We start from the raw sequence: 14,330 nt of genomic DNA, 5'->3' as shown, positions 1-14,330 counted from the left end.
CTAATTGTGCTAGGCCAGCCAGGTGCCGGACCCCGGCGTCTGATCCTGCCATTCGTGGCCCTCTCGGCCGGTACAGGTAGGTTTTTCCACTGTCCTTCTTGGCCACCAGATTTTTGAACCAGGTTCCAGGGGCCTCAGTTGTTCGGCTGTGGCCCGCAGCTCCTGCTGACTTGCCCCGACCCCCTCGGCGCTGGGTTGCTGCCCTGCGCTGGGCCTCCCTTTTGCCCGAGTCAGACCAACCTTTTCCTGAAGTCTTCTAAATTATCTCTGGTTGGAGGACTGTGTCTCTCTGTCTCTTTGCAGGTTCTGTAGTTTCAGAATCCGTCCAGAGGCTTGATTTAATGTTCGTTTTGAGGGAACAGAAGGAGAGCTCAGGCAGCTTGCTGCTTCCTCTCCGCCATCTTGGCTCCGCCCCCCGGAAAAAATTCTAAGGTGAAGGTGATAGATTCCTACAGGCCTCCCCATATCACATCCACTCAGGAAATTCCAGTGACTCCCATAATATAGATGAGTGATTCCAGATGCCTCTGCTTCCTATTTGAAAGCTCTTCAGAGCCTGGCCCCAGCTACCATCCGAGGTGCTTACACACAGTCCCCTTCACCCAGCCCTGAGCAGCCAAACTGGCCTTTTGGCTTTTCCTCCTTTGTGTTGCTCCTTCCCCAAGCTTTGTCTTTTTCTGCTGTTCCCATTGTCAGAATGCCATCCTTCTCTTAGAGCCCCTGAATTTCCTTGGAAAGCTCTTAATTCTTTTTTTTTTTTTTTTTGCAGGGCAATGGGGGTTAAGTGACTTGCCCAGGGTCACACAGCTAGTAAGTGTCAAGTGTCTGAGGTCGGATTTGAACTCAGGTCCTCCTGAATCTAGGGCTGGTGCTTTATCCACTGCGCCACCTAGCTGCCCCTAAAGATGTTTTTCAACAGAGATTTTCATAAGATTTTGAGATCCAAATTTATCTCCCTCCCTGCCCACTTCCTCAAGACAGAAAGCCATGTGATATAGGTTATGTATGTACAATCATATTAAATCTATTTCTGCGTTAGTCTTTACTTTTGCTTTAAAAAAATGCCAGAAGGATCATTAAGGATTCTGTGCTGGGGATTTGAGCTCCCCAGCCCAGGAATCCCACTTTCTGTCCCTCTGTGGCCTCCATCCTGGTTTCCTGGCATTCTTGTGCCCCAGGACCAGCCTGTCCTGCTTTCTGCCCCTCTCCACTTCCCCTAGAACCTGGGTTTTGAGGGGTGAAGAGGGAACTAGTGAGACCTCCCAGGGGAGGGATTCCAGTGGCTGACCCAGGTAACAGCCACACCCCTAGACTTAGAGGGAGATGTGAAGGTGTGTGTAAGTAGAAAGAGAAAGGTTATCACATGTGCTGTGACCTATGCCCTGGGACCCAGGTGTCCTGGCCTCAGCTCCCCCTTAGGATCCAGCTGGAACATCTCTTAGGGAAGAAAAACAAGACAGAAGGAAACGCTCCCTCAGTGTGACGACTGGGGTATGGAAGGTCAGGAGTGGGGATGGGCCAAGGGGGTGAATGTTTTCAGTTTGAAGGAGAGTTAAGGAGGGGTGGGCAAGTCTGGAGCCCAGACTGCAGAGAAGCAAGGGGGGCTTCAGGGGAGGGGAATGGCTGGGAGAACCAGGAAGAAGATGGGTGTGGTGGGGGGAGAGCTGACAGGGCAGGACTTTCTGCTGAGGGGGGTTGGAGTCCCAGAGCAGGTAAGGGAGGGGGCAGAGGTGGTAGAGCAATGGGGGAGGAGAGGCCTCAGAACTGAGCAGCCAGGCAGGGGGTGACCTTGGGGGAATTCTCTTCCTGGGGTGAAGTTTGGAAGCCTGGGAGGTGGGAAGGGGAGGAGAGAGGTCATTCCAGGAGAGGGAGGGCTGGGTAGGGATTGACCCTTGGGAATAGGAGGCCTTACCCAGAGCAGCCCTTAGATCTGAGCTCTCTCTTCCTTCATTTCAAGCTGAGGTCTCTTCTTCCCTCACAGGTGAGATCTCTGTGCCTTCCCTGGACCTGAGATCTCTCTGTTTTCTGACAGCCAGCTCTGCACAAGCAGGTGCCAGGTAGGTCAGAACAAGGGCCCCTCTCCACATCCTGCTTCTGATGGTTGTCCTTTCCATGGGGCCTCATCTTCCCACTCTGTTGTTGTTGTCTGTTTGTCCTTCTGCTCAAAGAGGATCATGACACACATCATGACTTGCAATGAATTAGATTTAAGTGAGGAGGGTCAGGGCTCTAGCCACCAAGCCCCCTATCTCTCCCATTCTGACCTCTTGGTCAGTGTCTTCTTGGCTGGCCAGGAGCAAGCCCCCCTCCAATCCTGGCTCTGGGGGTATCCCTTGCTACTTATAAAGGGAGCCTGTCCCATCCCCAAAGTCCTAGGATGCCATGCCCAGTTTTACCATGAGGCCACATTTGCCTGACCTGCATATCTCACCCATAGTATCAGATGGAGGTAGGGCTCTGGGTCTCGGGTCATTGATGCTCTGCCTGGTCTCCTCCCCTCTGGGGTCCCCAGCCTCTTCCTCCTCCTGGGTCTCTCTGCAGGAAGATGGGGGGGGCAGGGGGCATTAGAGAAGGTGGCAAGTCCTCTTCCTGTTCAGGCCAAGGTCCCTTACCCTCTCTGCTCTCCTCCTGATCTGCTTAGAGTCTCTCCCGCGAAGGCAGAACGTTTGCAGGCCCTCTGAGACTTCAAGCTCCGCAATTCCAGGTAGGCCAGTGTCCACCCTAGGAGGAAATCTCAAAGACTTTGTCTCTCCCACTCAGACACCCTTCTCCCTCCCCAGGCCAGTTTACCGACCACCAAAGTCTATTTATTCCAAGGAGAGAGCCTGGAACCAGAGAGGATGGCCCCAGGGACCCAGACACCCTCATCCCAGGTGAGTGCGGCCCATCCACAGACCTGACCAGCATCAGCAAAGGTGGGATCCAGCAGAGCCAAGGAAGCTTTATCCTGTTACATGTACATTGTTGGTCAGCTAGATGGCGCAGTGGTTAAAGCACTGGCCCTGGATTCAGGAGGACCTGAGTTCAAATCCGGCCTCAGACACTTGACACTTACTAGCTGTGTGACCCTGGGCAAGTCACTTGACCCCCATTGCCCTGCAAAAAAAAAAACAAATACAAAAAAACCAATGTACATTGTCCTCTCCAGGGCTGTCAGCAGAGCAGACATTGTCCTCCTGATTCTGCTCATTTCCTTCTGCCTCAGGCCACCCCAGTCTCCCCTGCTCTCTCTGAATCCCTCTCATTTGGCATTTCTTAGGTCAAGTCAATAAGTATTTAGACAGTGGCTCCTCTGTGCCAAGCACTGTGCCAACGTACTGGGGATGCAAAGGAAGATTTAAACAATAACTATCACTGCCCTCAAATGGCTCACAGTCTCCTTGGGAGATAACATGGCAGCAGCTGGGTTCCCACAAGGGCTCTACAGTATGAATGGGAGGCCCCCTCAGAGGGAAGGCCCTAGCAGTGTCAGGGACCAGGAAAAGCTCATTTTCAGAAGGTGAGGATTTTGCTGAGAAGTGAAGGAAGCCAGTGTTGGGGGCCTTGTAACCTGGATCTAGGGGCTAGCTCAGCCAAAGAATTGGAGGTTTGTCACAAATCTTGTGTTACAATGGAAAATCATTCACTTTTTTGTCCCATTTCCCACCCCCCCACCCCCGCATTTTTTAAGGATACACCTGAGCAGGGGGGGCCACAGGGAATGATTTCTCCTTGTCCCTTTTCATGGTGGGCTGGGCTGGACCTCAGGGACAGATGCCCACACCTGCCTCCAAATGGGTGCTGACAAAACCCTGAGCAATTCTTTTGTCTGGATGTCGTGTGACTGTAAATCAAAGAGAATCTAGAAGTAGCCACATGAGCAGCCCACCTTTTTACCTGCCCAATGACTTTTTTTTTTATTGGGCAATGAGAGTTAAGTGACTTGCCCAGGGTCACACAGCTAGTAAGTATCAAGTGTCTGAGGCCGGATTTGAACTCAGGTCCTCCTGAATCCAGGGCCGGTGCTTTATCCACTGTGCTACCTAGCTGCCCCCCCCCCCCCAATGAATTTTACTGGGTTTCAGCACCATAATGTTGGGAGACTTGTGGCCTGGATCAGCAGGCAAGCTCACCCATGAATTAGAGGCTCAGCACAAATCTTGTAAAATGAAAAGTGATTTATTAGGAGAGAGGAACATATGACCAGGAGACAGAATCACTGTTGAAAGCCTGTCTCCCTGGGTAAGAGAAGAGCTGGTCCTTTCTATGTTTACACACAAAAGCTGTGTGCAAAGCAGTTAGGAGGGGCAAGACCACTGGCAGGGAAACAACTGGGAGGTGGAGCTGCTTTCCCCTTGGGAAACTTTAATGATTCCTTGGGGTTTAGGGTCCCTCTTCCCACAACAGCAGGAGGCCCAGGTGAGGAGGGGGTCAGTGCAAACATGAGACACAGTCATTGGAAAGGCACAGATGAGGTGATGGAGGGTCTTGGTCAAGGATCATCCAGGAGGCCAGTGTCCCCAGGTCAGAGAGAAGAGGACTGAGGTGCAAGAAGACAGGAGAGGGTTATCTGGTGTCTGCTGTGTTCTGGGAGCCATATAAACATGATCTCCCATGATCCTGTTGGGACATTTGTCAGGGTCCTTCCTGGGGACGGCCAGAATAAAGGAGCACAAGTTTCAGCCAGACAGTAAACTCTGTTTTATCTATTCTCTCTGGAGAGTGACATCCTCCCTGAGTGGGTGATGGACATGTGTGTCTCAGAGTTCCACAGATGATGGAGAGACAGTCTCCCCTCCTGAGTTATATGACCTAACCTTTGGGTAGGATGGGTTAGGTCTTGTTACCATAGACAGGCTTACAAAGAGGTCTTAGATAAGATTGGGTTGCGGAACAGAGAGAGGGAAAGGTAATTTTTTTTTTAACGTAAAAGTATTTCATTGTTTTCTAGTTACATGTGGATAGTTTCCTACATTTGGGGTGGGGGGGGAAGGGGAGAAGCAGGACAATGAGGGTTAAGTGAAATGCCCAGGGTCACACAAGGTAGTATGTGCCAAGTGTCTGATGCTAGATTTGAAGTCAGGTCCCCCTGAATCCAGGGGCAGTGCCACCTAGCTGCCGCTAAACATTTTGTTTTTATAAGATTTCTAATTTTTCTCCCTTGCACCCTCCTCCCTCAATGCAAGACAGCAAGCAGTCTCATATAGGTTATATATGCACTATCTCATTAAAATATATCTGCATGTGTAGTGAAAGAGGAATCGGAACAAAAGGGAAAAACCTCAAAAAAGAAAAAAGACAAAAACCAATAGAAACAGTATGGTTCCATCTGCATCTAGATTCCACAGTTCTTTATTCTGGATGTGGAGAGCATTGTCCATCATGAGTCCTCTACAATTATCTTGGACCACTGTGTTGCTGAGAAAACATGAATCTATCACAGGTAGTCATCACACAATGTTGTTGATACTATGTATACAATGTTCTCCTGGTTCTGCTCATCTCACTCAGAGTCAGTTCATGTAAGCCTTTCTGGGTTTTTCTGAAATCCATCTGTTCACCATTTCTTACAGCACAATAACATTCCATTACATTCATATATCACAACTTGTTTAAGCATTCTCCAGTTGATGGGCACCCCTTCAATTTTCAATTCTTTCTAACCACAAAAAGAGCATGTGTGTATACACATATACTATATATGTATGTGTGTATATATATATGTGTGTGTGTGTGTGTGTGTGTGTATATATATATATATATATATATATAAAAGCAGGGCAATGAGAGTTAAGGGACTTGTCTAGAATCACACAGCTAGTAAGTGTCAAGTGTCTGATGTCTGATTTGAACTCAGGTCCTCCTGAATTCAGGTCTGGTGCTTTATCCACTGTACCACCAGCTGCCCCAGCTATAAATATAAAATGTCCTTTTACCTTTTCCCGATCTCTTTGGGATGAAGACCTAATAGTGGAGAAAAGTTACATTTTGAGTAAAAGTAAAAACTGTGAATTTGTGACATAGACTTGAAAGTTTAGATAGATATGTTTAGCATTGGTACTCAAAACCAGTCTAAAGAAGATAGGAGCTGCTTGATTAGTTAGGGATTTAATCACTATTGGCAAACCCTTTGTACCTCCTTGTAGAGAGTAACAGGACAGGAAGTGAGCACTCTGTGTTCTCCTAAAGTTATTGTGGAAGAGAGGTCCTGAAGGGGACATTCATTCAGTTCCTAATTTAAGAACAACCAGTCTAGCATCAAATGGAGTTAATGATGTTTTCTCAAAAAGTCACTTTAAGGATCATGAGCCACTTGATACATCAAAGCCTCAGTGTTACAAGTTGGGGGATGAGAATACAAAAGATGTCCTTGGACTTCCCAGAGTCAAAGGAAGAAAGAGACCAGCTGTGGGTGGTATAAAGATGTCCAGAGAGCAGCAGGAGGGGACAAGGGTTGGGCCTGTTGAAAGTTCTTCCCAGTGAGCATGGCCAGGACTCTGGGGGGGGCTCTAGAGGGCTGAGTGAAGCAGGAATCATGGCATGTTCAGGGAAGAATAGTGCCCCTGGGGTGAGGGCTGCCAAGGCCTTTTCAGGGCTGCTTTCCCCTTTGGTGTCTCCCTGGTCCAGCCAGGCCTCCCCTGGCTCCAAGAAGCTGAATCATGCACAGCAGCCGCAGCCCAGTCAACTATTTCAGCAGAAGGACTAACCAGGTTGGGGTTAACTGAGGTGGGGGGGGGGCCGGTGTCTACCCCAAGTGTGTGAAGATGTCCCCCTGTGGAATGGGTGGATAAGAACACTTTATCCCAATGGCCATGAAGGCAGCTGAAGCAGGTACTTTGGAGCACTGAGAGCTTGCTTAGACATTGAAGACCAAGGTATTCCCCTGACAAGCCCAGGCCATGCCCTGCAGCTCAAGCCATCACCAGGTACCTTGACTGTTCTGCCCCTGGGCTGTGACAACTCTGGAAGCAGGAGTGAGGCTGATGACTGACTCAAATGCACGTTCTGAATGAATTAGAAGACATCACCCCATAGCACGTTCTGTTTAGGGCATTTTTGTTTGTTTGCAGATGACGATGCATTCAGTGCACCCTCTGAAGTTGATATGGAACAAAATGGGGGTCAATTCTCTGTTGCTTGTTTTGGCCTCACAATTAACAGTAAGAAAACCCAGGTGCTTCATCAGCCAGCACCACCCCATGCATACCTGGAACCATCAGTTCCAGCAGGTGGAGAAGATTTACATCCTGTAGATATGTTCACTTCCCTTGGCTGTCTACTTTGCAGGGATGTCCACATTGATTATGTGGCTGACTCATGCATTCCCAGAGCTACCTCAGTATTTTGAAAGTTCTGAAGAAAATTGTGGGGACAGGAAGTATTAGACTGAATAGCAAATTGAAGGTCTGCACCTGTGATAGAACATTCTGAGGGTGCACTGGTCTGAGCAGCCCGTTAGACATTCTAGCATGATTGTAATAGTGATGTCCCTTTGGTCCTCTTTGAGAACAAAGGACAACAGGCACTATTGGGAGAGAGATTTCTGGAAGAGATAGCTGCAATTAATGGAATAATGGCCACTGCAGTGAGCTTAAATCCTCATAGAATGGACAAGTACTGACAAAGACAGGTACAGCATCAATAGGATTGGATAAATTCAGATAAATACAATAGTACTCAATAGAAAGTAATTTGATGGAGAGGCTCCCAGTCAAAGATATCAGCCAAGGCTTTATGTATAAAATGTGTTTTCAAGGGACAGAGGGACTGCCACATGGAGTAAAAGAGGCAGAAAGGTAAGGAGGAAGAGCAGAGCTCAGAAAGAGAGAAAGCCAATATGTCTGGGTTGCAAAGGCAAGAGGGTGAGTGGTGAGTGTCTTATGAGGCTGAAAGAGAGGTTGGGACTAGGTTGTATGTGGCCTTGAAGCTAAAAGGAGGGGTTGCTATATGATCCCAGAGGTCATTGGCATTATTTGAGTAGCAGTTACATGGTCAGATCCATGCTAAGGAAAAGAAGTTTGGCAATAGTGAAGAGGATGACTCAGAGTGCTGAGAGACAAAAGCTAGGGCCACCACCTAGGAGGCTGTGGGAGGGAGGAAAAGGAGGAGGATCAGCACGGACTAAGTGCCAGGCTTGGTGTGAAGTTCTTTACAAAGAACGTCTCATTGGATCCTCAGAAGAACCCTGGCAGGAAGGACCTCTTCTTATCCTCCTTTTGCAACTAAAGCAGTTGAAGGAAATAAAAGTCAAATTTGCATAAATTTGACAAATCACTCAAGTCCTCCTGAATTCAGGGCCTGTGCTTTATCCACTGTGACACTTAGGTCTCCTGGTAAGCAATATTTCTTAAGAATGCTCTTCATGCTTTTATCCAAATAGGACTTTATTTCAGCCTTTTTGGGAATTAACTGTTTTATTTTCTTTGTAAGGTTTTTACCCCCCACAGATTATAAAGTATTTGCCAACTTCCCATAAATTCTTTATAAAATTTCCTTAACATATCCCTTAAGAAATGTAAGATATCCCTTCGGGTGAGGAAGAATTTCAAGTGTTGCTGCCTCTCATAGGAGTTTTGGACAAATGCCTTCTGTGCTTCAGTTTCTTCCTCTAAGTTGATGAGGGCTGGATTAGGTGAATTCTGAAGTCTTTTTCATCTCTAAATCATGTGACTTTTGATGACTTAGGAGTTGGTGACCTTCAAAGATGTGGCTGTGGATTTCACCCAGGAGGAGTGGCGCCTCTTGGACCATCCTCAGAGAGAGCTCTACAAGGAGGTTATGCTGGAGAATGTCCAGAACCTGCTCTCTGTGGGTAAGGATCTTTGCCTCTGGTGACTCTGAGCTACTGACAAGGTAGCTCACTGCTCCTCATCCTGCCAGGCCTAGCAAGTTTATCCTGATTCTTCTTGCTTTGTTCCCTCAAATTTCAGTCCAGATGTTGGGAAAGGAAGGGAATGGAGTAAACATTCATACATGCCTGCTTTATATCTAGCACTGGGCAAAATGTATTATCCTCATTGTCGTTTGATCTTCACAACATCCCTATGAGTTGGGTAGTATTATCATCCCCATTCATAGGTGAGGTAACAGGCAAACAGGTTACACAACTTGTCCAGGGGGACACAGCTCCCATGTGTCTGACACTGGTTTGAAATGGTCTTACTGACTCTAGGCCCTGGGCTGTTACCACTGCACTACCACAGCCTCCAATTTCTAGAAAATTGAAGCTAGGCAGTGTTCCCATCTTTCTAGGAAAGAGGTGAATAAAGGGGAAGTTTTCTGATACCAAATGGCCTGTGTGATCTCAGGCTGCCCCCAAAGATCCCAGCAATCAATACCTTGGGAACTATCCTTGAGACATCCTGGGAACCATCCTGTCCTCTTTGTTTGCATCTCTTCTTTCCCTAAAGAGGAATAAATTGTATATTTCTCTCCATTCTCCTCCCTTCCTTTTCCTATATTCCTAGGACTTCCAGTTTCTAGAGAAGATTTGAGTTATCCTTTCCAGGAAGGGCAATCACCAGGGATGGTAGAGCTCAAAGGTCCAAGGAACTCCTGTCTAAGTGAGTGACACAAATGATGTAAGAGGGCTCTTTATTATAAGAGGTCTCCTAAGTGTTGTGGTGAAGGGAGTGCTAGACTTGTGGGCAGGAAGGCCTTAATTGGAATTGACTTTGAGACACATTTCAGCATTGGGATCCTGTGCAAGTAACTGAATCTTTTTTTTTTTTTTTTAATGAGGCAATTGGGGTTAAGTGACTTGCCCAGGGTCACACAGCTAGTAAGTGAAGCCAGATTTAAACTCAGGTCCTCCTGAATCCAGGTCCTGTGCTCTACTGCGCTTAGAACACATGGCCCCAAAAGTTCAGAGGGGAGAGAGGGATAGTGGGCCACGTTGCTGCTCCTTCAGATTCCCAAGGCCAAGAGAGAGAGTCCAGGAGTGTAAACTCCTTGAGGTCAGGAGGAGAGGTGGCCCTTACACAGTGCTTCAAGCTAAAATCTTTTGGTTCATTGGACTTGAGGGTGGTCTGGAGCTGTATGTGCTGATATCAGAGCCCAGAGGACAGACCCTCTGGGGGGGGGGGGGGCAGGCTTTTCAGGTAGGTGTGGATTTATCTTCTGTTGTCTGTATTCACAGTCCAGGGTGCAACTACATTACCTTTGAAATTCTCCTGACTCTGGGATTAAGAAAGGGCAGGCAGGGCTCTCTGGGTCCCCTGTAACCCCATTATTTTCTCACATCTTGTAGTTATGTCCTCATAAACTCCTTTTATAACACAAACATGGTGCTGATTCCTAAATGAAGAAGAGCCAAAACAGAAAGAAAATTGTAGACCAGATTCACCAATGAATATTAATGCAAAATTATAAAATAAAACATTTTTTTTTGTTTTTTTGGTTTTGGGGGGATTTTTTGGTGAGGCAGTTGGGGTTAAGTGACTTGCCCAGGGTCACACAGCTAGTAAGTGTTAGGTGTCTGAGACCAGATTTGAACTCAGGTACTCCTGAATGCTAACTTTCCTACTCAACAAGCTTAACCAAAGGTTTAACTTCCTGACTTCCAGTTGTGGTTAGTCTAGCCACCAATCAGCTTGAAGATCAAATACTTAAAATAGTACTTCCTGAGGTATAAGGGAACAATGAGAGCTGGAGAGAAGTTGGAAAGCCAAGCTTAACCAATATGGTGGAAAGTCTGGATAGCTGAGAAAAAAGTCAGAGAAATATAGGCCAGGGAGGACACATCCAAGATGGCAAAGATGTAATCCAGTATCTGGTTTCATGTGTTATGAGCCTGTTACTCAGTAATAGTGTTATTTTAAAACAATATATAGAATTGCAAGTGACTGTGCTAGTATTTCATGGTTTCTTTCTCCCTTTTCCATATTTGTTGTATTTGTACCACTTGGATTATGATAAATATTGGGAGGAGTTATGTTGTCTAAATACCCCTGAATCCTGAGGCTTGGGGTCTTTGAGTCCTAGAACTGAGACCAGCTCTATTGTAAGAAAGTAACCCTCTCTCAATAAACCTATTTTCTTTTCCCTTTCTTTGTCTAACACAGCAACTTTGACATTTTCACTACAGTGGTTTGGCCCTTTCAACATGTTTTTTTCTTTCACAACATGAACAATGTGGAAATGTTATACATCATTCCACATGTATAAGCTATATTAGATTGCTTGCCATTTTGAGAAGGGGGAAGGAAAAGGAGGGATGGAAAGAAAAATTGAAACTCAATTGTAGGGGAAATAAATTTTAAAAGCTACCTTTACATGTAATTGGGGGGAAAAACTTATTCTTTCCAAAATAAAATGAACCATCTTGCAGGTATTTCCAAAGATTCATTCTGCCAATTTTAAATTTTAAGTTCTTCATTTTCACTGGGGAAGTAGAATGTGAATAAGGTTACATTATGCCACATGACAAAAGAACATATTTTAAGTGTATGTATCTTTCTGTTAATACATAATTGTATTCCTCAGGTGGAGACACTAGGTTGATTGTGAAGAAGATGGCTACTAATGTGAACATTTCTGGGGAAGAATTTGAGCAGCATAGATCTGAGAGTGATGGTGCAAAGGCCTTTGGTTGGAACTCAGATGTTATTAGGCATCAGAACATTCAAAATGAAAAAAAGTTTTATAAATGTAATCAGTGTGGAAACACATTCACAGAGAGTTTGAATCTTGCTAAGCATCAGAAAATCCACACTGGAGAGAAACGTTATGAATGTGATCAGTGTGGAAAGGCTTTCAAAGTGAGCTCTAGTCTTGTTGTACATCAGAGAATCCACACTGGAGAGAAACCTTATGAATGTCATCAGTGTGGAAAGACTTTCAGAGAGAATTCCAGTCTTGCTAAGCATCAGAGAATCCACACTGGAGAGAAACCTTATAAATGTAATCAGTGTGGAAAGGCTTTCACACAGAGCTGCAATCTTGCTGTACATCAGAGAATCCACACTGGAGAGAAACCTTATGAATGTGATCATTGTGGAAAGGCATTCACAGGGAGCTCTAGTCTTGCTGCACATCGGAGAATGCACACTGGAGAGAAATGTTATGCATGTAATCAGTGTGGAAAGACTTTCACAGGGGAATCCCATCTTGTTGTACATCAGAGAATCCACACTGGAGAGAAACCTTATGAATGTAGTAAGTGTGGAAAAGCTTTCAAAGCGAACTCCCATCTTGTTGCACATCAGAGAATCCACACTGGAGAGAAACCTTATGAATGTCATCACTGTGGAAAAGCTTTCAAAGTGAGCTCCCATCTTGTTGTTCATCAGAGGATGCACACTGGAGAGAAACCTTATGAATGTCTTCAGTGTGGAAAGGCTTTCAGAGAGAGGTCCAACCTTGCTGCACATCAGAGAATCCACACTGGAGAGAAACCTTATCAATGCAATCAGTGTGGAAAGACTTTCAGAGAGCGTTCCAGTCTTACTGTGCATCAGAGAATCCACACTGGAGAGAAACCTTGTAAATGTAATCAGTGTGGAAAGGCTTTCACAGAGAGTTCCAGTCTTGCTCAGCATCAGAGAATCCACACTGGAGAGAAACCTTATAAATGCAGTCACTGTGGAAAGGCTTTCACAGGCAGTTCCAGTCTTGCTGCACATCGGAGAGTCCACACTGGAGAGAAACCTTATAAATGCAATCAATGTGGAAAGGCTTTCACAGGCAGTTCCAGTCTTGCTAGTCATCAGAGAACCCATACTGGAGAGAAACCTTATAAATGTTATCAGTGTGAGAAGGCTTTCAGAATGAGCTCCCATCTTGTTGCACATCAGAGAATCCACACTGGAGAGAAACCTTATGAGTGCAATCAGTGTGGAAAGGCTTTCAAAATAAACTCCCATCTTGCTACCCATCAGAGAATCCATACTGGAGAGAAACCTTATGAATGCAATCAATGTGGAAAGGCTTTCACAAACAGTTCCAGTCTTGCTGCACATCGGAGAGTCCACACTGGAGAGAAACCTTACAAATGTAATCAGTGTGGCAAGGCTTTCACACAGAGCTCCAGTCGTGCTAAACATCAGAGAATCCATACTGGAGAGAGAAACCTTATGGATGTAATAAGCGTGGAAAGACTTTCATAGGGGAATCCCATCTTGTTGTACATCAGAGAATCCATACTGGAGAATAACCTTATGAATAATAAGTGTGGAAAGGCTTTCACACAGAGCTCAGAAAGAGATTATATTAGATGCTTTAATTTCTCACAAAGGCATGAGGATAATTAGGCAGATGATGCAAAAAGTGATGAAATGAAGATTTTAAAAAATATATTTTCTTAATATCACAATTGTCTTCTCAATTTATTCCCCACAGGGGCAAATGTAGTTATATTTAGTTTTAGAAAATGTTTCAATTTTTGTTTTTATATGTTTCATGCATAACAACTGGACAATAATTGTAAAATCTCTAAAAGATTCTGAATTTCCTTAGTCATTTGATTTGATTTTTAGCAAAGCTATTTAAATTTGTGTTAAGCTCAATTTTGTAGGAAATTTTCCTGGCCAATTACCAGTATCTGAAACACCTGAGGGACTTTACCCCCCCCCCCCAGCAGATCATCCCCCACTATTGCTGTTATTTTGTATACAGTACATTTCACTCTGCTTCACTTTATGTAGGTCTTTCCAGGTTTTTCTGATAGTATCCTGTTCCTCATAACCTGTATATAGTACCTTAAGCTTGACACAGAATTTTCTTCATAAAAGCCCAGCAAAGTAGGTACCGTACGTTTTTACCATTATGATCAATCATCATAACTATTTCCCTCCATCCCACTCCCTTCCCATGACATTTACTCTATCTTCTTTTTACCTATTCCTCCTCAGAGGTGTTTTACTTCTGACTATCCTTGCTCTGCACTCCATTTTTTCACCCTTCCTTCCTTATCCTCTTCCCCTTCTACTTTCCTGCAGGGTTAAATAGATTACTCTTCCCAATTGGGTATGAAAGCTATTCCCTCCATGAGCCCACTCTGATGAGATCAGGGTCCCTGAGCTAATTCCGTGTTCTAAATTTTTCTTCCTCCCTCCCTCCTCAACCCTCCCTATGAGATCAAGCAATTCAATATGTCATACTTGTGCAGTAATGCAGAACATCTTCACCTTCCTTGAAAGCATTTTGCTTTTTACTGCTCTCTCCCCCAATCTGCCCTTTCCTCCTTCCCTTCTTCCCCCCTGCCCTTTTCTCCCTCCCTTCCCTCAGGGCAAATACATATTACTATACCTACTTGAGTATGTATGTTAGTCCTTCTTTGAGCCAATTCTGATGATATTAAGGTTCACTCCCTCCCCAACTCCTTCCCCCTCTTCTACTCCCCTCCATAAGCT

At 45.4% G+C, this 14,330-nt stretch overlaps 1 protein-coding gene and 1 pseudogene across 1 annotated transcript in view; both read left to right on the top strand.

The window, feature by feature from the left end:
• LOC122746594 (zinc finger protein 2 homolog) overlaps window positions 1-14,330 on the top strand; it is a 67,011-nt gene that overhangs the window by 24,638 nt on the left and 28,043 nt on the right. The window contains exon 5 of the mRNA XM_043992342.1: window positions 1,982-2,057. The gene's annotated coding sequence lies outside the window, so the exon portion shown is untranslated. The remainder of the gene's footprint in view (window positions 1-1,981; window positions 2,058-14,330) is intronic.
• LOC122746602 lies at window positions 2,037-13,298 on the top strand (annotated as a pseudogene).

This window comes from Dromiciops gliroides, chromosome 3 (genome assembly GCF_019393635.1).
Source record: "Dromiciops gliroides isolate mDroGli1 chromosome 3, mDroGli1.pri, whole genome shotgun sequence".
NCBI lineage: Eukaryota > Metazoa > Chordata > Mammalia > Microbiotheria > Microbiotheriidae > Dromiciops > Dromiciops gliroides.
Note: the sequence above shows the minus strand (reverse complement) of the source record. Positions and strands in the feature narration are given on the sequence as shown.